General features: G+C 33.3%; 1 long non-coding RNA gene across 1 annotated transcript; it reads left to right on the top strand.

Annotated features, from left to right (window-relative positions):
• Nucleotides 1-8,408: 8,408 nt before the first annotated feature.
• On the top strand, nucleotides 8,409-15,071 carry LOC143069746 (uncharacterized). Its single transcript, XR_012976475.1, has 3 exons — nucleotides 8,409-9,250; nucleotides 11,713-11,856; nucleotides 14,426-15,071. It is a non-coding gene; the product is annotated as an uncharacterized LOC143069746 (long non-coding RNA).
• Nucleotides 15,072-15,337: the final 266 nt, after the last annotated feature.

Raw genomic sequence — 15,337 nt, 5'->3', positions numbered from 1 at the left:
TTTACATACATGTACATAAATATAACAACCATAAAATACAACTAATTTGATTTACACCACAACTGTTGGAAAAAACCTTTATGTCTGTCATGTACATGTTTATAACTTATCTCATTCTAGTCCATTCAACTGACAGAATCAGTGTAAATTTCATGAATTCTTTAATATCATGTACATGTATAATCATGGACTATTCTTTTATATAGCAATATCTGTTAGCCATTTAGAGGTCTTTTGCATTTAAAGTTCAGTTTAAGTGGGCTTATTTTGTGAAAACGAAGTCAATTTCCAGATCATAGTTTACATTTTCTTTATATTTTGCTGTGTCAAAATAACCTCAATATCAAGGACAATATATAGACCCAAAAACCGTCTATCACATTCTACACATGAGATTTTAGCAGGAAAGACTGTGATTGGAGTATTTAACCATTGCAACTTTTTAATTTGATCTCCTCCACTAATTGAAGTAGAATATTTAATGAAGGTGTGTCCACAATTTAGAATATGTTTATATATGTATAGAAATGATGTTGAGCCTGTTTTATAAATTGAAAAGGTTACATTTTCCCCTTATTTCAAAATCTAAGCTTGAACCTCTGCGGTCTTACAAAGTTGCCCCCTGCCGGGAATCTGGTTGTAACATGTACAACAATCAAAGATCAACCCACACTAAACTGAATGCAATTGACAGACATCTAGAGGTTGATATCAGAGGCAGATTTAGGGGGGGGGTCCTGCTTTTTGAGAAAAAATTCGGTTGCTTATATAGGGAATTACTGAATCATGACGAGCCCCCTCTTAGGTCAGTCAGTGGGCCCCCACTTAAGAAAATTTCTGGATCCGCCACTGGATATACAGTATCTAACAGAAGATGAAAAAGGGAACAATATGGTGAATTTTAGAGATTTATATTATTTCATGTACATGCATTTGAAATATATCAGATATATTGTTCGATTTTTTTTAGTTCTAAGTTCCAAGGTGACCTAGCTTCCATTTCAGAAATTGGATTTAAATGCTAGTCTATCAGAAGGATTTTTCCTTTTAATTGGTTGTAGATATGGAATCTTATTTTACCATGAAGTCAGATTTGAAAATGACTCTGGGAATGAAGATGTTGTAAAGACTGAATGTCAGTTTTAGTCTTATATACAAACATGTATGTACTTTATAATTTTAGTCTTGCATGTATATAATTATGTGTACAATACATATATCACTGATTCAGTGGCAATGGTAAATAGACACTGACAAGTCTTAGATCTATAATATTTTATAGTTTTGAATGTTTTGTCCATTGACTAAAACTAGGTGGAGGTTTGTGTGTTCTTATTTCCAACAGAGGTACACTCAACATATATCAATATGTGCATTAAGTAAATTGATAGTTGCTAGATACGGAATGATTATACAACAAGAAAGTTTTAACCTGTGTATATATACTTAAAATATGTTAAAAAAAATCATGTCTTTTTCAGGACTTCCGAATCCAACCATGTAGTATGGAATGTTGTTGAGATATGGTTTTGGTCAATGGATGTTAATGAAGGACCTGTAGTACAAAGTATATCACTGGATTTAGCTCTTTGTCTAAGTGTATTATTAAAGTACTTTGCTTTGAGCTCAGTTCATTGTTATGCAATTCATTCTTTGTGAAATAAAGATTTGACAGAAAACTCTCATGTACAAGGATTTGTCAAAGTAGTACCACCTCTATTTACAATGTAAGTTTTAGGGAGATAAAAGCATTCTATTTTGATTTGAACCAAACATATTTATATTAAAAAAAAGAACAAATTTACCCGAGAATGCTACTCCCACTATATTTGTACTAGCAATATGATGCTAGGTTATTTTAATACATCTGTAGACTACTGCCTACTTATGACTCTGTCCTGAGTGTATATGGTCCTTCAACTATGTGGGGGAAAAAATATAAGGCCTATCTAGGCTTATCAATTTCTAAAACTATATTTCATTGTACATATTTGAAATTTTTATATAATTTTGTGGGTTATTGGGCAAACAGTCGAGGAATTTAGGGCCAAAAACAAACATTTTTGTAGATTCAAGACAATAAATTGGAGTTATCTTTCTTTGTCCAGAATGGTTGTTGAATTAATATTACCTAAAACCATTGCTTTATGAAATCTTCTTTGAAAATTGGAGTTATCTTTCTCTGTCCAGAATAGTAGTTGAATCGACTTAAAATAATGCTATATATACAATATACAATGCAAAATTCACTTTACTACCAACTGATAAATTTAAGCAGTCTTTAATAGCCATTCAGTAATTACAAGCACTTTGATTATCATTCTAGGGTTATCCCCTTTCACAAATGGAAAAATTTCTCAAGTTTGTCTCAACTAAATTTAGTGAAATGTGTATACAATGCTTACATGTATTACCGGTACCTCTAAACTCGGTTTAAGTTCAATTTTTAGCAGCTTCACTTTTACAGTTCTTGATTTATGTACCTTTATAATGTTATATGCTAGCGGAGGCATCATCACCATGACTGTATGACATTTACACTTTAATACTTTATGATGTATTGAAATGAGTAGTTGAATAATTACTGTTGCAAACTCCATTAAAAATTTGATTTGAGATCATTTTTATACAACCGCAAAAATTGAAAACTTTTTGGTTGTACATTGGTATCACGTTGGCATCATCGTCTTCATCCAAAGACATTGGTTTTCGCACTCTAACTTCAGTAAAAGTAAAATAGAAATATATGAAATTTAGACACAAGATAACTTAAGTATTAGTAAACAGAAATCTACGATATTTTAACATAAGGTCTATGGCCACATAAGGAGGGTTGGGATAGATTTTGGTAATTTTAGTTCCAACAGTGTAGGATTTAGGGGTCAAAAACAGGCCCCAAATAAGCATTTTTCTTGGTTTTCGAACAATAACTTTAGTATAAGTTAATAGAAATCTATAAAGGTTTATGACCACAAAAGGAAGGTTTGGATTAATTTTGGAGTTTTGGTCCCAAGGAATAAGGGGCCAAAATTAAACTTTGTTTGATTTCATCAAAAAAATGAATTACGGTATTGTGCTTCTTTGATGTGCCAAATCTAACCATGTCCAAATTCTTAATTTTAGGTCCTGTTTTCTAATTGGTCTACATTAAAGTCCAAAGGGTCCAAAATTAAAATAAGCTTGATTTTAATAAAAATTGAATTCTTGGGGTTCTTTGATATGGTGAGTCTGAACATGTACTTAGATTTTTGATTATGGGCCCAGTTTTCAAGTTGGTCCAAATCGGGGTCAAAAATTATTATACTAAGTATTGTGCAATAGCAAGAAATTTTCAATTGCGCAGTATTCTGCAATGCGCAGTATTGTTCAATAGCAAGAAATGTTCAATTGCACAGTATTGCACACTAGCAAGAAATCTCCAATTGCACAGTATTGTGCAATAGCAAGATATTTAATTGCACAGTATTGCACAATAGCAAGAAATATCTAATTGCACAATATTGCGCAATAGCAAGAAATTTTCAATTGCACAGTATTGCCAATAGCCAGAAATATTCAATTGCACAGGATTGTCCCGTTTTCAAATTGGTCTACATTAAGATCCAAAGGGTCAAAAATTGAACTTTGTTTCATTTCAACAAAAATTGAATTCTTAGGATTCAAACGCATTGATCTCAGCAATTTCTTCACTGTCGTTCCCTCAATAACTGCATTAAACAGTTTCTAATCATTATTCATTCAAAACCATTTTAGTATACCAATGTCTCACACACAACATATTATAGTATACTGTTGTCTATCAGTCCATCATCCACACTTCAGACAATAACTAGAAAACACTTCCCCCTACTTTCAAGAAACTTTGTTGAAATGTTTATATCTATTGACATTAGCTCCACATCGATTTTATAAATTTTAGAATTTTCATTTCCATGTTATGAAGAGAGATTTTATCCTTAAAAAAGAGAGAATTTTCCAATTTTGAACAATAACACAAAAATGCATCCATCACCTTTAATAAACTTTGGTGAATTGTTTACACTATTGACCTAAGGTCCCTTTTGATTGTAATAAATTTCAGATTATACATTTCTGTGTTATGAATTTTTATATATCCTAAAAAAAAGAAGGGATTTTATAGTTTTTGGACACCTATAATTGCAGGAGTTTCTGGCTACATTGAAAACCCATTGGAGGCCTTCAGCTGTTGTCTACTCTATGGTTGGGTTGTTGTCACTTTGACACTTTCCTCATTTCCCATCTCAATTATTCACATAAACACTTCCACATCATTTTATAAAACTTGGGTGAATTGTCTATGTCTGTTTGTTGACTTCAGCTGCATTCCAAAATTTAAAACAAGATTAACAACTACAGGTCCCCAAAAAGCCTTCAACAATGACAAAAGCTCATACAGCACAGTCAGCTATAAAAGACCTTAAAATGACAAATATAAAACAAATGAAATGAGAAAACAAATAGACTAATAATTGTACAAAACAAAATAGTTCAACCTTTAAGCAAGCTTAAAAGGAATCAAGACATATCATGCGCTTACAGTGCAGCTATTTATTAACAAACTCCATATTCAAACACTCAAACAACTAATTCATAGAGAGGGGTGGAAGTTGAAGCCTCCTTTTTTTATCAGTCAATGCATTTGAATGAAGACATGTACACATCAACTCAATTTGTTAATACACATTTCCAGTCTAGCTTTCAATACATATGTAACGACCTTTAACCCCACTGACAATTTGCGTCTGTGTCCATACTTGTATATTTAATAACATGTTTATATTTTGTGACGCATCTGATGTATAAATCCAGTGCCAGATCTGGGAAAGAGCTCTTAGTTCCGATCCGTTTGTACGGGGAACATGTGGTTGCAACCCCCTCTTTATTTGCCTGTTCGATTTTTTGTTTGCAGTGTCGAAAAGGGAGTAAGACAGCAGTTTTATCAAGAAGTTATGTGAAAGTTCTGATATACATCTGACAGCCAGGAGTTATTCTGAAGTACACATGTCGACCAGAGACATGGAACAGTGAGGAGAGGTTTTAAAGTACCAGATGCTTATCTGAGATTTCAATTTGAACTAAAGAAAACAATATATAAAGATATGTAGGAGAAATAATCTATATGAATAAAGTTATGACACAAAAGGAACTTGTTTTTTGTTTTATATACAGAATTTGTCAAACGTATCCATAACAGAAGAGATGTAAATGCATCCTTTATATAGCCTTGCAATACTGATGGTAATAATTTATATAATTTCTGAGATGATATAGCAGTGCCATTGGTTTCCCCTTTCTCCTTCTTCAAAGAACTAGATAATCTGAACTATTTTTTTATTGGAGCCCTGTTCAAGAACAGTTAAAAGAGCATATATATGCTTAATTTTCGTTATTTTTTAGAATCATCATTTTTTTTAAATGAAACAGGTTGTACATTCTACATAAAATATGCCAGTCAACCGTAAATGTTAACATCCCAAAAAGGTCTTTAGTATATTCATTTTTCAACTTACAGAATATGTCAAAGGTTTAAGCATCCCAAACATTATCATGTGACTTGAGTTTTTGATTTGTCAATATCAAGCAAACTCGATATTTTCCATAACATCATAATAGTTTCGTGTTACTATTAAAAAAACAACAACAAAGGACTAACTCTTGCACAAAACTGTAACAGATTATCAAAGACTGTCTAGTAAGCACAATTTTCACCAAAGCCCCTGCTCTTTTAAGCACGTCTTATCAACGGCTTGGTCGATTGTAAGTGTTCGGTGCAGAGACTGTAGACCTGAGACAATGACATGGATGTAAGTATGTATAAGAACAACGTGTTCAAGAATATAGGCAGATTCGAGCGGGGGGGTGTGGGGGGGGGGGGGGGCTTTAGTAGGAAAAAATTGTTAGCTTAAACATACCGGATTCACTGAAGCATGACTGGAGCGAGCTCTCCTAAGCTCAGTCAGCGCCCACTCCCCCCCCCCCCTTTCCCTTCCCCCTTCCGAAAGAAAAATTCTGGATCCGCCACTGAATATTGGTTTTAACAGTGCGATGGAAGTTTTCAAATGAATAAAAAAAATAAAAAATAATGAAAGTCTTTGTGCTGGTTTATTACATACGGGAACGAAAATTTAACTTCAAATTGTGAAAAAGAGTGAGGGGTAAGATTCATTAAAAAAATATCGTCTAAATATTATGAATTCTGATCTTCTAAGACCTTATAGTGTTAAGTTTTGAAAGAAAAAAAAATTGATTGATGGAGGCGGACAATAGATGTTCGCGCTCAAACAAGAAAACCATACCTCCTTTGAAGTTAAAGGATTAACTTACTTCCTTGTTGATGGATTGTTTCCTGGCTTGCTTTGGTAAAGTATTGTTGCATGTTTCACACTCGAGTAATATATACGCATGTGTAGTACATGAAATATGAAGACACCGGTGTACTACTATAGTACTTGACTCAGTGGCGGATCAAGAAATTTTCATAAGAGGGGACCCACTGACTGCCTAAGGGGGCCCGATTCCGTCACGCTTCAGTGATTCCCTATAAAACCAACCACAATTTTTCTGAAACCCCCCCCTTAAATCCGCCTCTGTGACTTGTAATAGTGAGCATGTATGAGACAAATAGAGTGAGCTACCGTATACGGTAAAAATTCATATAAGGAAACTTTGATATCCTTGAATCTGTTTCTGAGTTGTGAAGAACTAACATACAACTAACAGTGGGACGGTTATTCAAGAAAATTACTGCAATAAAATTGAGTCTAATGTAAAACTGTTAAATAAGTAAAGACTATTAGCGTCTTGCAAATTTTCGACTGTAGGTAAACTATTTAGAAAAAAATAAGATATACATAGTAACTTCAAATCGTATGAATCGTATGAATAATATTGGCTAACAAAAAAAGTATCACATTATGTCGTCGGACAATTGTAAGATGCTATAAGATAGACTAAAAATGTATCGAAAATATAGCACAAAAGAAATCTAGAAATGACTCGGTGCAATCCCAATTTCAGATGCAAACACATCAACAGAAAAAAATATCACACCATATCTCCACATGACACAAAACAAAAAACCAACTGCAATCAACAAATAAGACGCAAAGAGTCACAAGTAATAAAAAAAATCCATTCGAGGGCAACTACCGACTTATTATACTGTATGATCGAACACAAACATAGCCAAAATATGACACTAAAGAAATAAGACGCAAACTACATTACAAGAATTGCAAGATCAATATTAAATGATGTATAACAAATAATTCCGAACGACAATTGGTTAACACAAACAAAAGGAATACAACGATATAAATCTATGCTACCCCAAAAACTCCACTTCACAATGTTCAACCAATCCGGGTTACTGTATAACTGAGGTGTAACAAAACTTTTTTGAATAATACAGAAATTATGACTGTCGGTGTAATTGTAATTGTTTAAGAAAAAACATGTCAAGCATGCAAATATTATTTTAAAAAAAATAGTTTTAATCACTTAAAAGTCATGTGATGTTACATATATAAGACGGGTGTGTTCGATGCGTAAATTAATTAACAAAACCCCGTCATATAACATCCAACTTTGAAGTTGCGTCCAAATGTCAAATTTAGGTGTGCCACTTTCAGAGGCGGATTAAGAGGGGGCCCAGGGGGCCCGGCCCCCCCTTTTTGGGAAAAAATTTGGTTGCTTATATAGGGAATCATTGGAGCGGGCCCCCTCTTAGGTCAGTCAGTGGGCCCCCACTTATGTAAATTTCTGGATCCGCCACTGACTTTGGGAATGGTCTTAAACGATTGACAATTAATTTTTCAATTTTTGTAATTTTTCCCAGATTTTTTCTATGTCGAGCAAAAAAAAGTAGCAGTTTATAAGGAGACCCTCTAAATGACGTAACAGCTTGACTTATGGTCGTTTTAAAAACGATTGTTTGCAAGTTGCATTGTGAACAATTGTACAATATGAAAATTAAACAACGTGAATGCAAATATTTATAATGACTTTTCGGAAAGTAACATTTAAGACATCTTGACAAACGTATACAAAGTTCATTACACTTTTCTACCTTCTAAACACAAGAGGTTGAATTCTTTTGTTCTATTTAAACCGCATATCATTCATTATCGAGGGCCCTCATGGGGTTTTTGATTATGTGATTACTTGGCCGTTTTTTTAATGATTATTTGATTATTAAGCCAAATATTTCATGATTATTTGATTACCTAGGACTGTATTTTTAGTTTATGATTATTTGATTACTAAAGATAAGCAAATATTTAATGATTATGTGATTATATTGGCAAAAAAATGGTGATTATGTGATTACTAGGACCCCCCCCCCCCCATGAGGGGCCTCATTATCCAAGGACATGCCTTCTTGCGTCACACTGTGTGCTCACGTTTCTTTAATAAAACTACAATAAAAATACTCCATCGATACATTTATATAATGCATTCGTTCAAAGACACAGAGACAGCATTTAACAAAATTAAAGGGATTAAATATAATTGCAGGAATCGAACATAATTATATATATATCTATATGTACAGGATTTAATAGAATTAAAATGACAGCTTGTAAAGTTTTCTAATGGATTAGTTAATGCTCTAAATACATATTTACTGCATCCACACATTATTTAAAATTTCTATTGTTAAATAGTTGACGAAAGTTTCCGAAATCTTGTATAGGGAGTAGTGTGTCAAATAAATAATTTCTAACGTGTATGTCTTTATATGTGACGAGGGAAATACTTAAATCCGTAAAGTTTCATGGACTATTTTCAAAATGTTTCGATAATTACGACAATATATGTGTGAGCTATAACCTTATGGAATATTGTATTTAGTTTGATAGGAACATACAAATATCATGATATGTGTGCGTGAAATCTATTACATGTGTACCGATAGGCTTTGATTTATTAGTTATTCGAGAAGATATCATGGAAGACTCATACCATATTTCTCTGTAGATAAAAGATAGATTTCAGAAATGATTTAAGATTTGATAGCGAAGTTTCTTCAAATATACAACTATGACAAAGCCAGATCAGGGCTGGGCATGGGTAGTAGCTACTTCTTCGTTTTTTGCACATAGTATTAGTGGATATTACATGTGGGCTAGTGGTTTGGTTCATATAGTGCTGTTGGAGGCCTTCGGTGATAGTTTGTTAAAAACGTCATGGGTCGGTGCTCTGTTTTTGTCCTTGATATCATTAGCAGGTAAATATTTGGATGAGTTTTTCATTGTTATTTTTAGCTCACCTGGCCCGAAGGGCCAAGTGAGCTTTTTTCATCACTTGGCGTCCGGCGTCCGTCGTCGTCCGTCGTCCTGCGTCCGTCGTCGTTAATTTTTACAAAAAATCTTCTCCTCTGAAACTGCTGGGCCAAATTTAAACAAACATGGCCAAAATCATTATTAGGGAATCTAGTTTAAAAATTGTGTCCGGTGATCCGCCTAACCAACCAAGATGGCCGCCATGGCTAAAAATGAAACATAGGGGTAAAATGCAGTTTTTGGCTTATAACTCAAAAACAAAAGCATTTAGAGCAAATCTGACACGGTGTAAAATTGTTTATCAGGTCAAGATCTATCTGCACTGAAATTTTCAGATGAATCGGACAACCCGTTGATAGGTTGCTGCCCCTGAATTGGTAATTTTAAGGAAATGTTGCTGTTTTTGGTTATTATCTTGAATATTATTATAGATAGAGATAAACTGTTAGCAGCAAAAATGTTCAGCAAAGTAAGATCTACAAATAAGTCAACATGACCAAAATGGTCTGTTGACCCCGTTAGGAGTTATTGCCCTTTATAGTCAATTTTTAACCATTTTTCGTAAATTTTAGTTATCTTTTACAAAAATCTTCTCCTCTGAAACTAATGGGCCAAATTAAACCAAACTTGGCCACAATCTTCATTCAGGTATCTAGTTTAAAAATTGTGTCCGGTGACCCGGCCAACCAACCAAGATGGCCGCCATGGCTAAACATAGAACATAGGGTTAAAATGCAGTTTTTGGCTTATCACTCAAAAACCAAAGCATTTAGAGCAAATCTGACATGTGGTAAAATTTTTTATCAGGTCAAGATCTATCTGCCCTCAAATTTTGAGATGAATCGGACAACCCGTTGATAGGTTGCTGCCCCTGAATTGGTAATTTTAAGGAAATTTTGCTGTTTTTGGTTATTATCTTAAATATTATTATAGATAGAGATGAACTGTAAACAGCAAAAATGTTCATCAAAGTAAGATCTACAAATAAGTCAGCATGACCAAAATAGTCTGTTGACCCCTTTAGGAGTTATTGTCCTTTATAGTCAATTTTTAACCATTTTTCGTAAATCTTAGTTATCTTTTACAAAATCTTCTCCTCTGAAACTAATGGGCCAAATTAAACCAAACATGGCCAAAATCATCATTAGGGTATCTAGTTTAAAAATTGTGTCCGGTGACCCGCCCAACCAACCAAGATGGCCGCCATGGCTAAAAATAGAACATAGGGGTAAAATGCAGTTTTTGGCTTATCACTAAAAAAACCAAAGCATTTAGAGAAAATCTGACATGTGGTAAAATTGTTTATCAGGTCAAGATCTATCCGCAACAACAAAAGAGAGTTTTTAACGAACTCAGCTGGCTATACAACCCTTGCACAATCATTTGAATTTTACAGAAATCATTAATAGGATAGATTGCCCTTATATGATAATTTTTTATTACCTTTTTGTTTTTTTTTTGGCAAAGGGGGAGCGGGGGGGGGGGGTTGCGCAATAACAAAACAACTTCACAACTTTCTCATTACTTTGCATTTCTCGTTAGATAAATTTTACAAAATTCTCCCCTGAAACAGCTGTCAAATTTAAACAAACTTGGTTTAAATCACCACTAGGATATCCAGGGACCAATGTGTATGATGACCCTGCCTACCCACATGGCTGAAATAAAACATAGGTTTCAAACGCGCTTTTTAGTATTATATCTCTGAAACTAAACGACAGTAAAACAGTTGCATTTATCATGCATCAATTGTAAATAAAAATATCAGGTGAGCGACACAGGGTCCTTGGACCCTCTAGTTTTTTAATTGCTTCATTTATCGATAGGTATAACATTACGTCACGAGCTATTTAGCTTTCGCAAAAACTGTTTCTTTTTTTTAGCGGCATTTACACATTTTTTTTATAGGGAAAAGGGGACAACCTAAAAACAATTGTTCGTGTAGTTTTTATATCCCGAAATTTTGTAAAAAATAGTGGAGAATAAAAAGATAAGAATTAACCTCCGAAATAAAAAATTGGTGAAGAACCACAATACAAATGGAATTTTTTAACGACCTTGACTGGCTATACAGCCCTTGCACGGTCGGGGTGAAGAACCAATTAAATGATCAATATCATGAGAACTATAATATTTGCACGGACGTGTTCTTAATCAACATATAAGAGACGTGGTATACGGTATTGGGTTTTCTTGAAGACCGTATGGTCGCCTATAATTGCCTAATTATCCACTTCATTTGAACTGTGGTGGATATTCGTCTCATTGGCATTCATAACACATCTAGTGTTTATTCGATTGCCAATAAGACAAATTTCCACTGGAGACCGTCACCAAATGACGTTTAATATTTTAAAGTATTTACATTAAAATCAATACGTTTTGTGCACTATTATTGTTTTTTCAGGTCCATTGACTGGTGTTTTAATTAACCGATTCAACTGTAGATTATCAATGATAGTAGGTTCTCTGATGCTTACCATTGGTCTCGTTACAACAGCATTTGTTCCAAATCTTAACTGGACATTTTTGACATTTGGACTTTTATCAGGTAAATATTTAAAAAAATTATTCATTAAAAAGGTCAAAATTAATATATGTACATGTCTACTTGTAAATCTTGTGGTCTTTGACTAGTCCAAATAATACTGACGTCTTCAAAGGCTATTTTTTTCTTTGACGCCTTCAATAGTCTTTCAAGACGTCATAATTCATTGTAATTATTTAAGGTACAAAGCGTTTACAAATACCAAGAAAAGAACTTCAATTACATGATTAAAAAACAGCACTAGAATGTTCTAATTAAGCGTAGAGACGGGTGTTTTATGGAAATAACCTCGTCCTGAACATCCATGAAATATTGCCACTGGGCGTTAAGCAACCAACAATCAATCATCTATGGAAAACTGATTACTAAATATATTGGTTAAGTTTCCCATAATAAAAAAGAGATTTGGGTAAAAATCCAGTATATTTGTTACTATGGATTTATGAACAATAGCAGAGGAGTTGATTGACGTAACTTAAAGAGGCATTAATGGTATTAAATACTGTATTCATTAGCAACACGACGGGTGCCATATGTGGAGCAGGATCTGCTTACCCTTCCAGAGCACCTGAGATCACCCCCAGTTTTTGGTGGGGTTCGTGTTGCTAAGTCTTTAGTTTTCTATGTTGTGTTTTTTGTACTATTATTTGTCTGTTTGTCATTTTATTTTTTTTGCCATGGCGTTGTCAGTTTATTTTCGATTAATGAGTTTGACTGTCCCTCTGATATATTTCGCCCCTCTTTTACCAAGATTCGAAAAGTTCTAGCCCAGACATTTAAATATTTACACAGTAGCATATAAAAAAATGTACATATTCATAATGCTAGTACACTAATGGCGAAACATGGAAATTCATTTTACGTTTAATGTGCAAGTTTATTCAATGCGTAGTTTTGCTACTTTATTTTATACGTACGGTGCAAGATATTTCATGATACAAATGTGGTATATTTTACTGGTCAATCACGAAATCGAATATTTGTATATTCAACTTAACATAAATAAGATCGTTGGTTTTTCTTGTTGTATGTTATTTTACTTTTGTTTGTATGATGAAGATTTTTGCTTACATACGCTTCATTTTGTCACTAGTGGATAGTTGTCTCATGAATTGACAATCATGCCACATCTTCTCATTCATAAACAAGGACAAAATAAACAAATGTTTAAATAAATATTGGTCCTTACAAATAAAAGTAAATGAAATGTGAACGTCGGAGGCACTAACCCAACAACACATGTGTATCATATATATATTGGCTACTTTTTATACCCTTATAAGCTTTTTATGCCACGTCATCAAAGAAAAATGCGAAACAATTCAACTGAAAAATACCAAGTTGAACATGTTTAAGGTTAAATTATTTCTCACTGGTTATATTATGATTCATTTAGGTTCAACAATAATATAACAATATTTCTGTATATGATTTTTAAATCTCAAAAAAATAATAGCAAGAATGCATGCGTATCGGTTAATAAGAAGCAGTCGTCTGTCCTAAACAATGAGCAAAACGCTAACCCTATACCAGTAGTAAGTCCATAACATTAAGAGCAAATGTAAAACAATTTAAACAAGAAAACCAACTGTCTAATTTATGACAAAGAAATAAAAGAAAAAAAACAAATAAGACATCAACTAACGACAACCACTGATTAACAGGCTACTGAATGTAAATAGACACATGAAGAATGTAACGGAGTAAGAGGTTTGCGATTGCAAAAACCTTCCCTAATGTTTTGAAAAATCATGATACTATTTCAAAAAGGCGTTTATTATATGCAATTCATACCAAACTTAATGATAGATGTCTTAATTATTGGAAAGAAAATATATTTTGTGATTATTAATCAGTACACGGTAATAAGCTGAGAACATATAGACAGATTAAAGAAAATTATAAATTGAAAACCTATTTATTGTTAAAAATAGACAGAAAATAATAGGGCATTTTGCTAAAATTCGCATTAGTAATAGTGTTCTTAGAATTGAACAAGGGCGTCACACTAAAACCCCTGTAGAAGAAAGAATTTGTCTTCTGTGTCTCATAGAAGTAGAAGATGAATTTCATTTCACTTTAAAATGTACAAAACTAAATATAATTAGAGACCAATTGTTTTCCAAAATTAGTGAAATAGTTCCATCTTTTTTAAATATGACTAATGAAGCAAGATTTAATTTTTTGTATACGTGTGGTGAGACTGATATAATTAGAATTATTGTTAAATTTATAAGCGACATGTACATTTCTAGAAATGCTTTATTAAGTACTAAATACCTTTGTGGTACCACCTCCTTTTATAAATATACAATGTTTATGAATTTGGTATGATATATATGTTTGTATGTTTTGCATTGTCTTGGTATCGATCCTGTAATTTTGGATTTCAAACCAATAAAAAATACTTACTTACTTACTTACTTACGTACTTACTTACTTACTTACTTACCTATCTTGTGACAGTAGTGGAACAGCAAAACTTCAAAATAAAGATAAGCCTGGTATCTTGGATATGTTTTTTAGATAGTGCTTAAATATTTCATAATCCATGTTTTTTATCTCTTTAAAGGGACTGGTCTAGGAATATGCTATAACTCTGGACTCATTGTTCTCGGATTCAACTTTGAACGAAAACGAAACCTAGCATGTGGATTTGCTATATCAGGATCAGGTATAGGTCCGTTTCTGCTGACTCCTATTTTCCAGTTTATTTATGAGACCTACGGTAGAACAGGCTATTTCATCCTTCTTGGAGGTCTCGCTTTACAGTATTGTGTATGTGCTTCGACATTCTGGGAATCAGAATTAGAAAAAAGATCAAAAGAACGCAAACCTCTTCAAAAACAAAGTACTCATGATTTTTGTAGGCCGTATATATCCATTATGAAAAATATACCAATGTCGTGTATATGCGCATGTCTTTTTTTAGCGGATATAAGCGTCTTCCTTCTGTATTTACATTTTCCAAAATACTGTTTACAGACGCATTCAACAAAAACAGAAATATCTCTATTCATGTCACTGGCAGGTATATGGAGTGCTATAGGCAAATTACTGTTTGGCATGGCCAACAACAGTCACGATATTGATGAAACCATTACGCTTTTCGGAACCTTCGGGATTTTAGGTATTGGTACCATAATTTTCCCTTTCTTCCGTTATGAGTTCTATGCAAAAGTAATTTACGCAAGTATTCTTGGCTGTTATTCCGGTTGTTGTTGGATTGTATTGAACACTATAGTGATATGCATCATAGGTAGAGAGAGATTTGCTCACGCCATTGGATACATAATGCTTTATTGTGGGCTAGGAACACTTTTTGGACCTCCTCTTGCAGGTAAGTAATATTGCCAAATTTCATGCTTGTAGCAGGATGTGCACAATTCGTCTGAAATATGCTTGTAGCCGCCAGACTATATTTTGAAAATATCTCATGATAATGCAAATTAATAAAAAAGCTATATATTTCTTTTTTGAAATT

This window comes from Mytilus galloprovincialis, chromosome 3 (genome assembly GCF_965363235.1).
Source record: "Mytilus galloprovincialis chromosome 3, xbMytGall1.hap1.1, whole genome shotgun sequence".
In the NCBI taxonomy this organism is placed as follows: Eukaryota; Metazoa; Mollusca; class Bivalvia; order Mytilida; family Mytilidae; genus Mytilus; species Mytilus galloprovincialis.
The sequence above is the reverse complement of the archived record's forward strand: the minus strand, read 5'-3'. Positions and strand labels throughout refer to the sequence as shown.